This window comes from Phodopus roborovskii, unplaced genomic scaffold (assembly GCF_943737965.1).
Source record: "Phodopus roborovskii unplaced genomic scaffold, PHOROB, whole genome shotgun sequence".
Taxonomy (NCBI): Eukaryota; Metazoa; Chordata; class Mammalia; order Rodentia; family Cricetidae; genus Phodopus; species Phodopus roborovskii.
The window spans coordinates 12670107-12687500 of record NW_026126629.1 but is presented as its reverse complement, the minus strand read 5'-3'; positions in this window follow the sequence as shown (position 1 = coordinate 12687500).

Sequence of the window (17394 nt, the reverse complement as noted above, 5' to 3'; positions counted from 1 at the left end):
CAACTCTTATAAAAAGAAAGCATTTAATTGGGGCTTGCTTACAATTTCAGAAGTTTAGTCCATTATCATCATGGCAAGGTGAATGGGAGCATGCAGACAGAGAGGAAGCTAGCGGAGGACCAGAAAGTTCTACATCTGGATACTCAGGCAGCAGGAGGAGAGAAACTCTAGGCCTGGCATGAGCTTTTGAAACCTCAAAGCCCACACACAGTGATATAATTCCTCCAACAAGGCCACACCTCCTAATCCTTTTCAAATAGTGCCACTCCCTAATTACTAAGCATACAAATATTTTAGCCAATAGTAGTCATTCTAATTCAAACTACTACTCTGCCTTTCTATACATTTTCCTGATGAAGACTCAGAGTAGCATCTGTATATTGTTATGGATGTGAGAATAATACCAGAGACTAAGTCACCTAAAATATACTGGAGTCTAGTTTATACTTTCAATAGATGTGGGGTGGGGGAGGGGATCTTCTTCATAAAGAAATTAGCTGGTGCTAATTGGTAGGCTGTAATTGTGCTGAAAAAAAGATACCAACATCTTGACAAAGTGGCAAGCTGAGATCACAAGGAGTGCTTACCTTTCTCATTTCAGCATTTTTTCATTTTGGGACATTCTCAGCTCCACAAGACACTGTTTAAGTTTCCATATCTATCTGCACACTCTTTTTCTTGTACTAACATCACTGTATACGAAGAACCAATGAATAGCATGTAGTGTATGCATGAACTCATGCACAAATTGGAAGAATCATTGTTCTACAATGTTTTTACATTTTTGATCATAATATAAAGTTATTTACAGATTGAAAAGTAGAAAAATCTGTAAACGAAAAAAATGATACTTTCAAGGAAATATTTTTAGTATGAATTAGCAGTTGACAAAATTTTTTACTTACTCATGAAAAATGATATGCTTTATTTTCTTTAGGTTGTGGATATACTATATGATATTCATATTTTTCATGTTATCTGTGGCTGGCTCTCATTCCCAGTTGGGTTTATTATAGTTTCAATGTACTGCTTAAATCCAAGTCATTTGCTAATATCCCCATATCTGTAGTTATCATTTCTAGTTTTGTAAAAACTTTATCATCTTTAGAGTTTGGGGTGTTCTTTCCATTACAAATTCATGTTGAATAAATTTTCTTTTATTTTCCATTTTAGAATAGGTGAATAACATGACAATTTATGTAAATAACACCAGAAGCCTCTGCCTTAGGCTCTATGATCTACTCTGTCATGGGCTTTTAACCAGGTTTATAGTACCAGACATTAAATCCATGGGACCCAAGTGGGTGGTATCTTTCACAATAGGAACAAACAATATTCACCTTGCAGGGTGCCTTTGATAAAACTCTCTTCTGTTTTATATTTTTAAAATTAACATAAAAGATAGAAGATATCTATAGGACTTCTTTATAATTATTACTTTTGGTTAATACACACCTTATTCTGAATATATAAATAATATAAAACAATAAATAATAAATATATAAAGATTTTCTTTCTGACTTTCATAAAGACTTTTATAGATCTGATAGACTATAAAGCTTTCTAAAAGCTTTGAGTTATCCTTTTCCATTGAACAGAAATTATTTATGTCACTCCTGAGCCATTCTGTAAGTTTTAAATTATTATTCATACTTTTAAATACACAAATAGGAATTCTACATGTTCATGATGTATAACACGATGCTTTGAAATATGTATAGATTATAGAATGGCTAGTTAAAGGTAATTAATATACACATTCCTTATACTTATTTTCTTGTGAGAACGCAATATCTCCTCTCATTAGTTTTCAAGTGTGCAATACAGTTTTTTTCTGCAGTTACTAAATTATACAATAGTCCTCTTGACTTTGATGTCCATTCTCAATATGATTTATAATTTGTCTTAAACATTGAGATGAACTAAGGATCTCTACTCTTGAGTGGTCATTGACCCTCTCTGGTATTGAAAGGATGTGACTTCCACATTTTTATTTCTAAGTTTCATATCATTTTGGCAGAGATACTGGGCAGCTTCCTAACAAGTCTGTGAGAATGTATGTGCTAATGTCTTGAAGAGGAAATCTTGCCAGTTTTAGCACTACAAAACCTGTGGGAGGGAACAGTGTGTTTTCCTTCAATGTCGGAAAATTTGCTTGGTGAGAAACAGTCATTTCCATTTTCTACTAAGCTGTGTGGAAAATTATGTAGTTCACTGAACTAGAAGGAGTCTGAGCAGAAAGTGATAAATCAGTTGTTATGGAGAAAAATAAAAAGGAGAGTTGGATGTCACTATGGCTTGAAGACTTAAAGGTACTCTACTTAGAGCCATCCAGGAAAAAGATTAAGCAGCTATTTTATTCATCCTTAGAGCAGTTTTCAAACATTACCTTCTTATATAAATCTCTTGAGACAAAAGTCTTACTAAAACCCAGCTCTTCTCAACTGCAACACCCATTCTCAAAGTTAGTTTGGGCAGAATCAACCTCCTGTGGAACTTTTTGACACACACAAATTTCCAGCTCCATCAGAAATTCTAGGGTGGAGGCTGCTCAATCCATTTTACAGACTCACACAATGTCTATACAAAGCATATTCAACTCTGAGTAAGCTAGGTTATACCAGAAAGAGTAAATGAGAAATGTGAATAACTCCTTGTGTTTGTTAATGCCAGGTGATATATTGAGCACATCATGGGGACTACAGAGGCTGTGCCTTATAATAAAACTATTAGTAGTATGCTATCACAGGTGCTTTCAATACTTACCTATACATTATTATAGCTACATGGCTCCAAAAATTGCCATACTCATGTGCCTCCCTGATGACTCTTGTTTGATTGATCTGAGCTGAGGTCTGGACAAGAATGTTTGAAAGATACCTATGTCCCAGTCCAGTTATATGTCAACTCTTTTTCTTCCAACTTCTGAATCTTCCTTAGTCACTTTGTCTTTCATCTTGTTCAGTTTTTCATAGAGAAAATAGAAACTAATACAGAAATCTTCTGTGCATTTGGTGTCTACCAACCAATATTGACTCTATACCCACTTATTTTGACTCTTCAGAAGTATTGAATAGCCACTGGATAGCCATGATGTATCTGCATTTCTTTGATCATTGAAGTACTGTATGTAATGGCCAAGTTATAAAATCCACCTGATCACTAAATGATGGACAAGTGGGTAAAGTACATTTGGTCCAAACATAACCATGGAACACTATGTGGCACTATAAAGGAGAACTACTTCCATTTACAACATCAATCATGTTTGGAGAAGCATGAAAGGTATTTTATTAAGTGAAATAAGATAGATATAGGTAGACACATATAGCAGGATCTCATTTATATGGGTGGGTTTTATAAAACAGTGAAACCTGTAGAAGCACAGTGAAGGATGATGGCTGCAGAAGGTCAAGGTATGAGATGTGGGAAGATTTGGGTTGAAAACAGTTATTAGACAGGAATGTGTTTTAGATTTTGCAGATATTACTTGTAACATGAGCTTTCTGGCCCAGCAGGTCCCACCCACCTTCTCAGCCCCAAAGAAACACACAGATGCTATATTAGTTATAAACTGCTGGCTGTTGGCTAAGGTTTCTTATTAGCTAGTTCTGTCTTAATTATTAACCTAGTTCTATTTCCATGTGGTCTTGTTCTACCGGGGAATGCTGGACCTGCAACTCCTTTGCCTGCTATGTGATGACTCTTCAGCTTCTCCACAGAGAAGAGAGCAATTTCCTGCTTATATTCTGATTCTGCCCAGCTATGTTACTTCCTGCATGTCTGTGCAGACCTCCAGAACTCTATGGTTAGCTAGTGGCAAGATTTTACCCAGCTAAGTCACTTCCTGTCTGGCCAATCAGCCAATCAGTGTTTTGTTCATTAACCAATAAGAGAAACATATACAGAAGAACATTCTCCATCGATTATTTATAATTGCAAATCTTATATTGCATGTGAAATTCCTCAGAGAAAGCTCATAAAATATACAAATGACAATAATTAATAATAAAGAATATGATGAAATTATTTAGCTAATGGACATAATTATGCATTTGGTAATATTTACAAACATATACTCACCATAGTACTAATAGAATTTATTTATGTTCTCTACACAAAATAGGGAAAGCTATTTGTAAATCAATTGTAATTTACTAGAACTTAAAATGTTTTATTCTACATTCTGAGTGATTTCATTTATTTTATACTCTTGAGATAACTGTGTAGTAGCTGGTAACACAGTAGCAGTTGCTTAGAGTTACTAATAGTGTATTCATTACTCTAGCTTGTTTCAAGAAAGGATCCAGCTGTGTAGATAAGGATAGACTGGGTCTTGCTGTGTAGACCATCCTTGTCTTGAACTTGTGGCAGTTCTCCTGCCTATACTTTTCATGTAATGAAAAGTTGTGGTACTATACCTGGCTCATTATTTCCATCTATTCAAAGGAAAACTACTATGTGTGTTTAAAATGAATGGGCTCTTATCCCACATAGAAAATGGCAAAAGTCAAGAGTCTCCTTTGGTCTCTTTCATTTCAAAATTCCAGAAAAGACTATTATTTACTACCTTGGCAAGCAGTCTAGGTAAAGGAAAAGAACCTTTTTTTTTTCAATTAACATCAAAACAATAATTATTCACAAATTTATATGCTTAGATCTATGTTATAAGTTGCAGAAATTTCTATAGAAATTTTCACGTAGAGTGAACCTCTCTTCCCAAGCAAAGTCTGCTTCTTGAACCAACAGAGGAACCCAGATTTTTAAACATTTATATAAAACTACCACAGAATGTATGCCTAGCTAGGAAACCTTTTTGCATGCAGCCATAATTAAACAAGATAGAGAGTCTATGAAATATTTATGACTCTCTTACAAAGACTCAAAGGAGTCCTTCCCTAACCAGTAGTTTAATAGGAGAAGCTCTGCGCTAGTGTGCAGGTGAGCACACTTGAGATAATCTGAGTGTTTATAGGAAGAGTCATAGTGGTCACAACAGAAGGAGACTGAGCACAAACTGAGATCCAGTGGCATCATCCCCAGATAGGGTCTACATAAAGAGCTTGTGCCCTCTGAACATCAGAAACCTGTTCTTTTTAAATTGTGTGTGGCACCTTGTATGGGTTCAGGCAATACAGAAAAGGAAACCATGGTAGAGAGTAACTGTAGCAAGATCTGATTGGTTCTTTGGCTAAATGTTCCATTGTTAATAGGGTCACATTAAAATTAATGACATGCTCATTCTTCACTAAATGTTCTTCTGTAGGCTTGGTTATTTGCATTTAATTTAAAAATAGATAATAAAAATAGCTTTAATAAAAGCAAAACCCAAGATGCAGTAACAATAACCAAATTAATCAGAATACTAACAGTGGCTACTATTCTTAGACTCTCAGAGTGTGCCTGGCACATGTCCTGTCTCTGAGCCTCTGGACCCTCCAGCTATCATCCCACTTTTTCTTTGAGGAAAAGGATCACCATCTTCATGCAGAGAGCAAGTGGTAATGTTGCATCTTGCCAAGACTGTGCTGTTTGGTACACAAATTTTCCCTTTTTTCAGACTTTGTGTTTTGAAAAATGGCAATTGTAAAGGACTATCCTCTCCCAGATTCTTAGGTGGGAATCTCAGGTACACTGCTTCACTTACTTACGCCAAGGAATGACAAGACTCCAGGTTGCCACATGTGTGGCTCTTCTGCCACATAACAGTGTGTTTAAGATAATTAACTTAAAAAAGAATGGGAGTGAGTCCTTGGTCACAAGGCTGCATCACTTTGCACTCTGAGGAGAGGCAGAATGCCATGGCTGAGAGCACATGAGAGAGGCAGTGCCTTTATCATGATGGCGAGGAGTCAAGAGAGAAAGAAGGAGGAAGGGTCTGGAGTCTGTATTGTATTTCAGCAGTATACTTCCATTGACCTAACTTCTTCTCACTAGACCCATCTCTCAGATATTCTGCCACCTTCTAATAAACAAGCCATGGAGCACACTGTGGGGAGCATTGACAATCTATCACTTCACCATATTCTGTCTCATCAAGGCTTGCTTGTATCCGCTGAGAAGTGTAGACTATACTGAGATTTAAACTTTAAACGTCATTCCTTCTCTAGTCTTTGAACACTGATGGACCCACCAACCTGAGTCTATACAAAGCACTTTTCTTTTGTACTCTCCTGAGAACAGGTGGATTCAAAAGGAAACTATCTGGTGCCATCTGCCAGCTCCACCCATTTATCCTGTTTCTCTCTATCCTATTTACTATTCTCTGATAAAAACAAAGACATGTGAGACCTAAACCTTTCTATGTCTCCAGATATCCTGGTAGGATTCATCTCTGTACTATAATCATCTATTTCCACCTCATTGTAACAAAGTCTTCTTTCCATAACCTGAATTGTGGTTTATTTCACACAAGAGATGTGACTATAGTCATTCTACAAGTGTGCCTACATTGAGATATACACAACAATGAATGCCAATTAAATACTGGGAAGCCTACGATGTATGTCCCTCTTCCCAAATCCAGTTATTCCAGAGTTACTCCATGTTATGAGGACCTTGAATTTTAATCTATAGCAAAAAGAAAATATTTGCTACAATAAGTATTTTATAAAAGAATATATAGTAGTTAGACTTTAAGTTGCACATTTCAGGGGAAGTAAAAAAAGTCAAATCAAAACAAAACAAAACCAACCAACCAACCAACCAACCAATAAGAAACCCCCAAACTTCTCTACTTTATTTGGTTCCCTAGATAGGAACATGAAAATTATATCAACAAAAAACAGATTAACAGTTAAAAATAATCTATTGTCAGGTGCAGCAAACACAGGAGAGACTCTCCAACTAGGACATCAGAGATCTAGAATGTGGGCTTATGGGACACTTTAACAGAGAACAGAACATCTGGGCAGAAGTGATAAGACAGAGAAAAAAGTTGTGGGGTTTCCACAGTAGTAAACTCTAGGTAGGTAAATATACGAGCAACCAATAGAGTTAGAATTGTTTGCACAGATCCATATCCTCAAAGACTTTCTGTTGTGTTCATGGCCATAAAATGCTACTGGCAGAGAGGATTTATGACCATTCTCATTCCTCAGAGGTCTGTGCTCTGAGTCAGGCAAGGCTTCTCCCTGAGTCTGATAAATCTCAAATGCCATCTGCTCAAAACAATCCTCCTGCAAAGTGGCATGTTGAGGGCAGTATATTTTAATCTCTAAAGGAGAATGAGAATGTTTTTCTTTGAGCCTTATATTCTTATTTCCATAAGAAGAGCTAGAGCCCAAATAGCCAGTCTTCATTGCTCTCCCAGCATTTGAGTAAAGATAGCATTTAAAGTACTCTCTGGATGCCAGTGGATTTGAACACAGGCACTAGACAAAGGAAGATTCACAAATGAATCAGCATGCATGAGAAATCTGTGCATTCTAAACAGATGTGTGCAGAAATTTTGCACTCACCATTGGAGATGAAGAATCAAGAAGAAGATTTTAACCTTGCTAGCTTACTAGGAAGGTGGGGGGGGGTAAATGTGGGGGTGGGGAAACAGAGACAGAGACATAAAGCTATGGATTTGTGAACCAAAAGAACTCTAGCTACACTTTAAACTCCACCTTCAACATCTGGCGTGAGAGTTTCAACACAAAAAATAAAAAAATTTCATAGTGTGCAAATCTGAGGTTAAATACCCTCAGATCACCAAGCATGGCTCTAGTTATTGACCACAAATGAGAAAGCACTCTGGAGCAGGGTATGTAGTGAGGAAATGAGCAGAGGCCAGAGTCAGGCAAAGAGAAGGGAAGAGCAATTCTAAGCAAAAGGAAGAAGAAGGGCAAAATCATTGCTATGATTTGGATTTGGTTCAAGTGTATGGCCCCGAATTCATGTGTTTGGATGTCATTGTGGCAATTTTGGGGGACAAAGCCTGTAAAAGGAAGGACCTCAGGCCAATTGAGGGTGTGCTTTTAGAAGAGATAACAGAACCCCTAGCTTCCTGTTTTGAGATGCATCTCTTCCTCTCATACACGTTCCCATTATAATGCCATCTCCTAAGGGATCCTTGCCAGAGCCAAGCTGTTGAAAGAGCCTTGTCCTCACAGACTTTGATGATCCCTCACGGAGGGCCTCACTCTCCCTGGGGAGGAGATGGGAAATGGGATAGGAGGGTTGGTGGGGAGCATAGGAGGATGGAAAGGAGAGGGAACTGGGGTTGATATTTAAAATAAGATTGTTTCTAATTTACATAAATTTATTAATAAAAAAGAAAAATAATATTTATAGCAAAAGAAAAAGAGAGCATCATGTCCTCTAATCACCAGAAATGCGAGCTAAATAAATTGCCTTAGTTTTATTTATGTCAAGAATAACCTATCTCAGGTATAGTACTATAGTAACAGAAATGAAGCACGTCAGGTTCAGGAGCTGACTCAGTGGTTAAACATGATTGATATTCAAGCCTGATGGCTGGAATTTGATTCTTGGAGTCCACCTAAAAGCCAGCACTCCTACAGTGAGAGGGAATCAGCTAGGCTGGCGTATGCAGTGTAGTGGCAGAAACGTCAGAGTGACCCTGCATCTCTGTGGAAGTTGACAAGCACTTCCTCAAGTTCTTCTTACTTCTACATGCTCACATATGTGCACAAGTGAGTTCACACATACTGAGTACAGGACTACAGGGACGACTAATGTATTCTCCCAATGAAGTAAGCATAGAGAACATCTGTGACACAAAAAGAAAGCTTTTATAGCCCAGAAGTAACAAAGGCCCTGATGTTTGAACTCCTAGGAAGGTGTGGACACAGTGAGTAGGAAGAGCAAGGGACAGATGTGGCAGGGTGCTTCTCCTCATGGGATGATTGTGATGAGGCTGACACAGGTCACTGCCCATCATCATCCACTTATTGTTTTCTCTCACTGTTTCATTCTAAAAAGAGTGAAAGAATGTATACGTGCATGTACAGAACGACAGATTTTTAGTTGCCTGGTTTTGAAAACACGCAGAGGGTTTTATAGTTTAATGAACGTTCCAGGGATGTCCTCTGCTTTGTAATTTTCATTTATTCTGAACTGAAGAATATTAGGGCCAGTCCCCACCGCCGGTATAGCTGGAGTTGAGGGGCAAAGGCTGTAGTTGCTGCGTTTACCACCACGATTACTTGCCTATGAAGAGCACAAATGAGCCCTGCCGAGAGAGACTGGACAGAAGTTTGTCTAGGAGGCTTCTTTCCCCTTTGCCCAAGCTGATCTGTGAATGTGATAAAGTATGAACAGAACTGGAGAAATGGGCTCTCATCACTCACTTTTCCTGGGGTGGGTACTGGCAAATACTAGGGCACTGGTAGTTTCTACTCTGTCACTGTTGTTCCTGTTACCAGTGGTAGCTTCATTGTGCTTCTTTTTTTCCTTGTGTGTGTCCTGGTCAGGACTATCAGGGTCCTGGTCAGCCTCCTGGCTGGACCCTCCTCTTTGACTCATTTATTGAATTCCTATGCAGTCTGGAATTTTGGTTCTGCAAGCCACCCAATGAGCTTCTCCAAGAATAATTACATCGTAAAATCAAATCTGCACCTGTCTGCAGGTGGGTGGTCCACATTCTGACTATGGTTTTGGTTTTTTGCTTGTTAATCTTTAGTTCAAGTAGAATGATTTAAAATTTGATCAGGGATCTGTGTTGTCTGACACATGCACACACACAAACACACACACGCACACACACACACGCATGCATGCACATGTTTGCACATATATACAAAAACACACTTGTAGATTGAATAACTTATTGAATACTGGAAAGGTCAACTAATATAAAAGTTATGAGTCACAAAGAAGGAGGGAAATTAAGGTCTTAGCAGGAACATGAAAGTAGTAATGTTGACCTGAGAAAGCAGGTAGGCTGAACTTTTGGAAAGACCTGTATAGGTGTAGGGTACACAGGCAGTACTTAGGAAGGCCGCAGGAGAATGGGTCTGGAGTTGGTTATGACACACTATTTATTTTCATGGGACATAAGATGTGAACTGGAAACTTGAAACATCAGAGTTGGCTGAGAATCACAGTAGCTTAGCACTCAAATTCATCTAGACTTGAGTCTCAGTCCTATCCTTTGTGATCCCTGTGGTTTGAAGGGAGTATTTCCATCTACTGGTTCCTTGATCAATCAATTTGCAAAGTTGGCAGCAGAATAATGATCTCTCATCTCAACGTGGCTCTAATTGAGAAGGCCTATGGCCCCCAATAAAAGACAAATAATACTTGCAAAGAATCTGTAACACAGGTAGGGCCATGTATGAACATGAAGGCCAAAATATTTTCCTGGCTATGAGATTGGGAAGGGTTGGATAAATAATGCTTGGTGGATATAGGAGTGGAGTTGCATAGCATGGTAGGTGCTCAATGGTCTACAACAACTTATTCCATATAATAATCAATAATGAGAGAGTTAGATGTTCTTAATCAAATACAAAATAAGAGCTAGATAGTTGAGGCCATGGTCCTTCCAATTATTTTGATCAGATAGCAGTGTGCATTGCTCAACATACCTACAAGTAACTGTAAACATCATGTGACATCTTGAAAAAGCTTTTCATTTTAAATTTCTTTTTAAATTTCCTATGTTTGCAGGAGCACTAAATATGCAATTGGGGCCAGAATCTGGTAGAAAAGAACACAAAAAGTACATGGGATTTCGATGGAAAGGTTTTGCTAACAGGAGACCAATCAGGCTCCTTAGGTAGGCAAGGTGAAACAGCAACACATCTTTACATGATTAAACAAATGCAGCAGAAACAAATGTAACACACCTTTACACAGTTATAGTAACAATTCACAGATAGACACATGTAACACATATTTATAAGTTAAATAATCCACACCATTAGATTATTTGGGACTCTGAGCCTGGGGTGATGGAGAGCTGAGAGAGGCCCAAAGGAGCATCAGCTGAACCAGAGGGTGGAGTTCTATGCCCACTTTACATTTCCTATCACTTTTAGAACTTGTGAAAACTTCAGGCCATCTTATCTGTGGCACCTCTCTTCCAGTCTCTATTCTAGAGGAAAAGCAATGTATTCAAGAACCAAAGGGCAGGGAAGGCAACAACCACCTTGCACGGGCAGAGAGGACAGCCATTAAATAGAGGCAGAGAAAACAGCCACCAACCAATGGCAAAGACAGCCACCAACCAATGGCAGAAATGACAGCCAGTAGTCAGACACAAAGTCCTCCAAAACAAAGGCAAGGATTCTGAGGGCAGATAGATACCTTGCCTCATCTTTCTTCACTAGTGATTTTCTTTCTAGGTCTCAAGCATGACGGTTCTAGATTTTTTACTTAATTGGCTGCCACTTAAATAGAGAAGAAAAGTAGAGACTTGCTAATGAGGGGATTATTTTCAACCCACACTTTAGGGAGCCATTTGAAGCAGCCTTGTTATTGTCCAAAAGCAAGACTGAAATAAAGGTACTTCACCCACAATAAGAATCTTCATTCTGTAGAAGAAGTTAGGTGGACTGTTTTCTGATAACCAGGTCTCTGAAAATGCTTCCACTGAGAAAAATGATAAAGCAATTCTGAAGTAAACATTTTGATAGGGCGATGGTAGCATTCCAGTCAACATTGGGGTACAGAGCTGGCATTCTCAGCAATGACTACTTCAAGCAAAAGCCCACTCCATCCGTCTTTCAACACAGGGCTTTCTGGAATTCGGTTTGCTGGATAAGTCCTAAGTTTCTGCCCCAAATGAAAGATATTGTATTACTGATTGCCCATTCCTCAGGAGTATCAAAGCATTCCATGTTTCTTTGTTTTCTTTGTGTAACTAACTTCTCTGGTGCTTCTTATTGGTTGGCAGCTATCTTTGTCACCTTCCTATTCTTTATGCTGAACCCCCTTCTTTTCTTCATATCCCACTCCATCCTAGGATTCTCTGACAGCCTGTGTCAGTCATGGCAACAGGAATTTGCCCAAAGGAGAAATAAGGGAATGGTTCATTCATGGTGAGCTTTTGAACTCTGAACATTAGAATCGTACTGCTTATGTTAACCCTCAGTTCTGATACACAGGAGTAGCTTCCCTGAGTTGCAGGTTGCCTAACAATACCACAAGGATGGCAATAATCCCTTTGCTCATCTGTGATGTATGTGGTTTGACACATTTTAAACAACCAACCAATGTTATCTTTTATTAGGGTCATTATTCATGACAGGTTATAGTCACCCTACTTAAATTATGCTGCAAACTTTCAAGTCTTAAAGTGTTTACATGTGCCATGTGGCCCTGGATCCATCTATATTCTTCCAACTAACCATATGTTCTCAGAAAAAACGTTATCCAAGTAGCTTGTCTCTCTGTGTTTGAATTACCTCAGACAAGAGCCTGAAGATATTTGTTCCACTACAGACGGTTCTGCTGAGGTCAATGTAGATTTAACTGCATTGATTCCCTGCTGAATCTATAATGGCTGGCTAGAAGCATGTTCTCCATCACAGAAGTATGGTTTTGGACTTGGAAGGCCAGTCTGCAAGGAATGTGTCACTTCCTCTACTGCTGTTTGGGGTGACCACAAAAGCAAGTTCTTTCTGCAAAGAGAGGATGACTTAGAGACCTTCACACATAATAGTAGAAAGTGGGCCAGTGCTGTCTCTTCCTATCTTTATAGAAAGATACACTTAGAAAAATACACTATAGTAAAAAAGTTTACAGTTAGCAAGGAGACAAACAAAATAAAAAAAATAAAAACTTTACACATTTTTGACAGGCAAATATGAAACATAAGGCAGTAAGCATATTTGTCACCATGGGTCCCATGGGGAACTGTACAATGGAAAGAGCAAAGCTGCCTTGGTGTTCTTATTGAAAGATAAAAGAGACCTCTGAGAGAGGAAAAAAATCACCATAAGCACACTCATTTATGATGTTAGTATGATGACTCATTTATCAATTCACTTATTTACCAGAACTCTTTTGTAGTCAAATAAATATACTACTTTAGTAAGCATCACTGGGAACATTTATTATAAAAAGAGATTAGTATCTCTTGAAACCAAAGGTGAGAACCCAACACTGGAAATGAGACTTTATTGGTTTTCCTCAATATAGTTTTTCTTTTCTCTATCAACCAAGTTCTCTAATTCCAAGTTTACATAATTAAAACAGCATCAGACACACATTTTAGTGTTTGGCAAGCCACATGGTACAGGGAAGAACAGTGGCCATATCAAATCCCTTAAGCTACACTTTGAGAATTTGAATATTGGTACTTTCCAAACATAGAGACATGAATTAACTTTGAGGATGTGGAGATAAGTATGGATTTGTCCAGCTGGATCCTGTAGCTTCATCAATGTCACAGGGAAGGGAGACTGGGTGCATGCCTACCAAGAGTTCAGTATTGTCAACTAGGGAGGGACAGAAAATATTATGAACTGGGAAGAAGGTCTAAACACCATGCCTAGTAGAGTTTCAAGAGAATTAAATAGTGGTATTCTCCACACAAATCTTTTGTTTCAGTTAAGCAAATTTTGAGCTAAAAGTTAATATGATCAAGAAGAATATATGTTAGGACAATCCCTTTGAGGTTCTTCCACTAGATTTGAAGACTTCCTTGAACATCTTTTGAGTTATCACTGTTTACCCTTTGGGTATTTCAGTTATGAAAATGGCAGAACTAAACTCCATGCATTCTTGATGTGAAAGCTGACATGATGAAGATAAACAACAAAGTCTTGGTATAAGTGCCTTCTAATAAACACCAGAGATAGAGTTTCTTCTAGTCATCAGTCTTTTTTCTTTAATTCAGGACCTATGTTAGGTTCTCCTTAAATATTAAAGAGTAAAATGATGCTTCCCACTCAAAGATAAACACTGGCCAGTGAGGCCCTCATCAACTCTGTCAGTCTCAATGGTCTTTGGGGAAAGGAAATGAGGAAATCTGGAACTCCTTCAACCATTCAATAGGATGACTCTGCATTGGTAGAAAAGGCTCTGAGACTAAACAGGACTAAAGCTGATCAGGTTTCACTAAATGTAGAGAATGTGGAACTTGACACTAAAACAAGACAGAAACTGAAAAGAAAGTATCGAGTAAGAAGAAAGGTGCATTTAAAATGACACTAAATTCTCAAGTTTGGCTCTGGGACACAGAGATATTAGAAATTAAACTGGAAACTCCATCCCCATTGGCTATATTTCATAGTGCTGGAATGCACTGTGAAGCCTCCCAGAATGTTATCAACATTCCTGCTTAGAAGTGAATCATGTATACTATAGCACCTATATGACAGGCAAGAAGTACCCACTAGATTATTAGTGACATGATGATTGCAGATGAAACCAATTGCTTTATGGCCAAGTTTAAGGTTTACTGCACATGAGGAAACTCAAATCTTGTCCTGTAACCCAGTACAAAAGCCTGTGGCTGGGGAGGTCATAGGCTGCAATAGAGCTGTTGTATTAAATGGATGAGATCTGCATGTAAAATTTCCTTCAATTCATGCCTCCCCTAAGATGAATAAGAAATATGGTTTCATATTGCTTGAAAATAATATAATTAGTAACAAATAATTGCTTCCCTTATAATATTGTGTATTAGACTGTTTACTCTGTACTAACTGAGACATGGAATTGTAAAGGGCACAAGATAGAACACTAGATTCTGTTTGACACATTTGATATGTAAATGCACAGAGATTGGAGATATTTATGTCTTGGTCAAAGAAAATAAGGCTATATGTTAAGATTAGATTTTGTTTCCCTTGTATCTGTGAAAAAGGAAGAAATAAGATTATATTTCAGTACAAAGAGTTCTCAGTTCTCAAAGGTCTCCAGTTCCTTTTCCCAGTCCATCAATCCAGGATGCATCAAATCTCCAGAACAGCTGGTAAGATCAGGGAGTTGAGAAATGAAGATAAACAAGCAAGATGAAATAAGTATCTCTCTCAAGGTGTGGTGGCTGTGTCATTACTGTATGTGTGAATTTAGAAAGTCTCAGTAAGTTTTCTATTTTCAAGAGGTAGCTTGGGAGATTTTGAGTGTGTATACATTCAACTGAGTTGAAAATGTTTCAGAGATTCACTAAAGCTAAAAGTATATCAAATTCAAAGGAGTCATCTGACAGTAAGACATGTCTTGGTGCAAATGTGGAACAAGTGAATTTTCTATCACCTCCCAATGGAAGAGACAATAATATTCAAGATAAACCACTTAGAAATAATAAAGATTTGTCACTCAAGAAAGTGGTACATGTATGTGTGCATATCTTATGTAGATACACTTACAGTAGGGGAAGGACTCTGGACAAAATAGTTTCACATAAACAAATTTTTGAACAGAATTTTATATGTTCCATATAAAAATACACATAAATATATGAATATGTTTGTAAATACATAAATTTTCATATATATGTATATATACTTGCCTATATATGTGTTATACTATTTTCTGAGTTATTCTCCACCTTCTTGTGAAGGATATGCCAATGAAACACTTAAAGTATTTCCAAATTGTGTGTTTTATTCAGACTTATGTTTTAAGATCTACTGAATATATGGCTTTCCACAAGTTGTGTTTTATTTATTTATTCTCTCGAGAGTAAGAATCCAATAGACTATCAAAGAAATCATTCCTTCGGGATTAAGTTCAGACTATCTTTAACTCTGGTTATGGAAGTATTCCATCATTGGGCTGCCTTCAGAAACACTCATATTGCTTGTTGTCCATATCGCCCTGTTACCATAATTCCCCATCACATGCACCATTGGAGACTGCTCATAGACAAGAGTTCTCTTAAGCACTCAGTTGTTTATTCAGTGAGTATTTATACTTGTTCACTCCTCTACTCTCTACTACAAAATTAACGACTTTAAGAAATATTGTGCAGTAGTTCCTCCAATGCCATTCACCTATCTCCATCTTACAGCAAAAGGGAGATGCTGACCTGCATAGATTCTGTCAATGACTTGGAGGGACTCAGCCAATGTTAAGCCTAATCATTTCCAAATTTTTTCAAATATGCTGAGAAAAATAAACTTGGTTATTTCAAGTAACTAAATTTTGATGTGGTTTATTACACCCAGTGAAGTAACTGGATCACCCTCCTCTTTGCTACAAATGTAGCTTGTGATCTGAAATAGGACAAGAATGCATGTCAGTACATGTGTTGAATTACTGATGCTTGCCAAACTCTAACCTAAATAATCCCAAGGAAGCTGTAGCTCCAATCTGTGAAAAGCTAGAGCTGCGGACAAGAAAAGGCAAAGGAGTGGCATCATCCAGGAGAACAAGAGTGGAGTAGATTTTGGTATGAAGCTTAGATGTGTGTTTCAGAGATGGGTTGTATATGGCTTTCCATTTGTAGGTATTTGATATATGAGTGATATTGGATGCAATATGAACTAGATCTAGATGCAAAGAATGAAATAGTGACATTGTTCTATTTGTGCTGACACCAAGCCATGGCCCAGTTTGGAACTATGATACATTCCTCAAATATGCCAACAGTGACCTATATTTTAGTTCCCACAGCTGTTTAAGAAACAGCCAGTCTCTGAAATTAACAGTCTTATTAACTGGTCTGGAAGTCATTTAGGCTCTTCAATGGAACTGAAGTTATGATATTAAAAGCAATTTACATTCCTTTATGACAGCCTATTTGCTTAAAATCTTAATCATATTTCTTTTCACTGGACAGTCAATGACGCATGTGACCTGCTGACTACTATTAACCTTGTGTCTCATGGCTTCACAGTAAAGTGTTCCCAGAAATGAAAGGTAGTCACAGTGCTTGTCATAAATAAATTCAGCAAAAGCAAATAAAATGAAAAATTTTATATAGAATCCAATGAAATGAAATGAGTTAATCTTCATTTTACTATTTTATACTGCTGAGAAGCATATGGCCCCATAACTGTCCTATATATTTTGGGACTGGAAGTGTAATTTAACAAACCAATGTGTTATGCAATAAATAACTTTAAAAACCACATTAAAACAGACAAAGAGAAAATAGAATAAAGTTAATGATCCTTGTCATTTGATGGTCAGTTACCCACAATGTTGACTTCTAACTGTACATCAAAAGCTTGGGATTCCAAGATTTGGCTGTTTTGGAATCTAATATACAGAGTCAACAAGCATGACCACTATGCCACTATGAATAAACAAGTATGGGTGAATCGAGAAGAAATTAAGACACCAAAGGAGATGAAAAGGCAAGGCAAGATCAGAATAGACAGATCTTCACATCCTGTCTTTTTGAGAGGTGAAACTGATTTTGTTATTGTCTTTCAGGGATTGACACACTTGAATCTGACTATATACTTTACCAGCTAAATCCCCCTATGCTTGTCACTTTAATCTCAGGATCCAAGTCATTGCTCCTATTAAATAGGGTTGGTG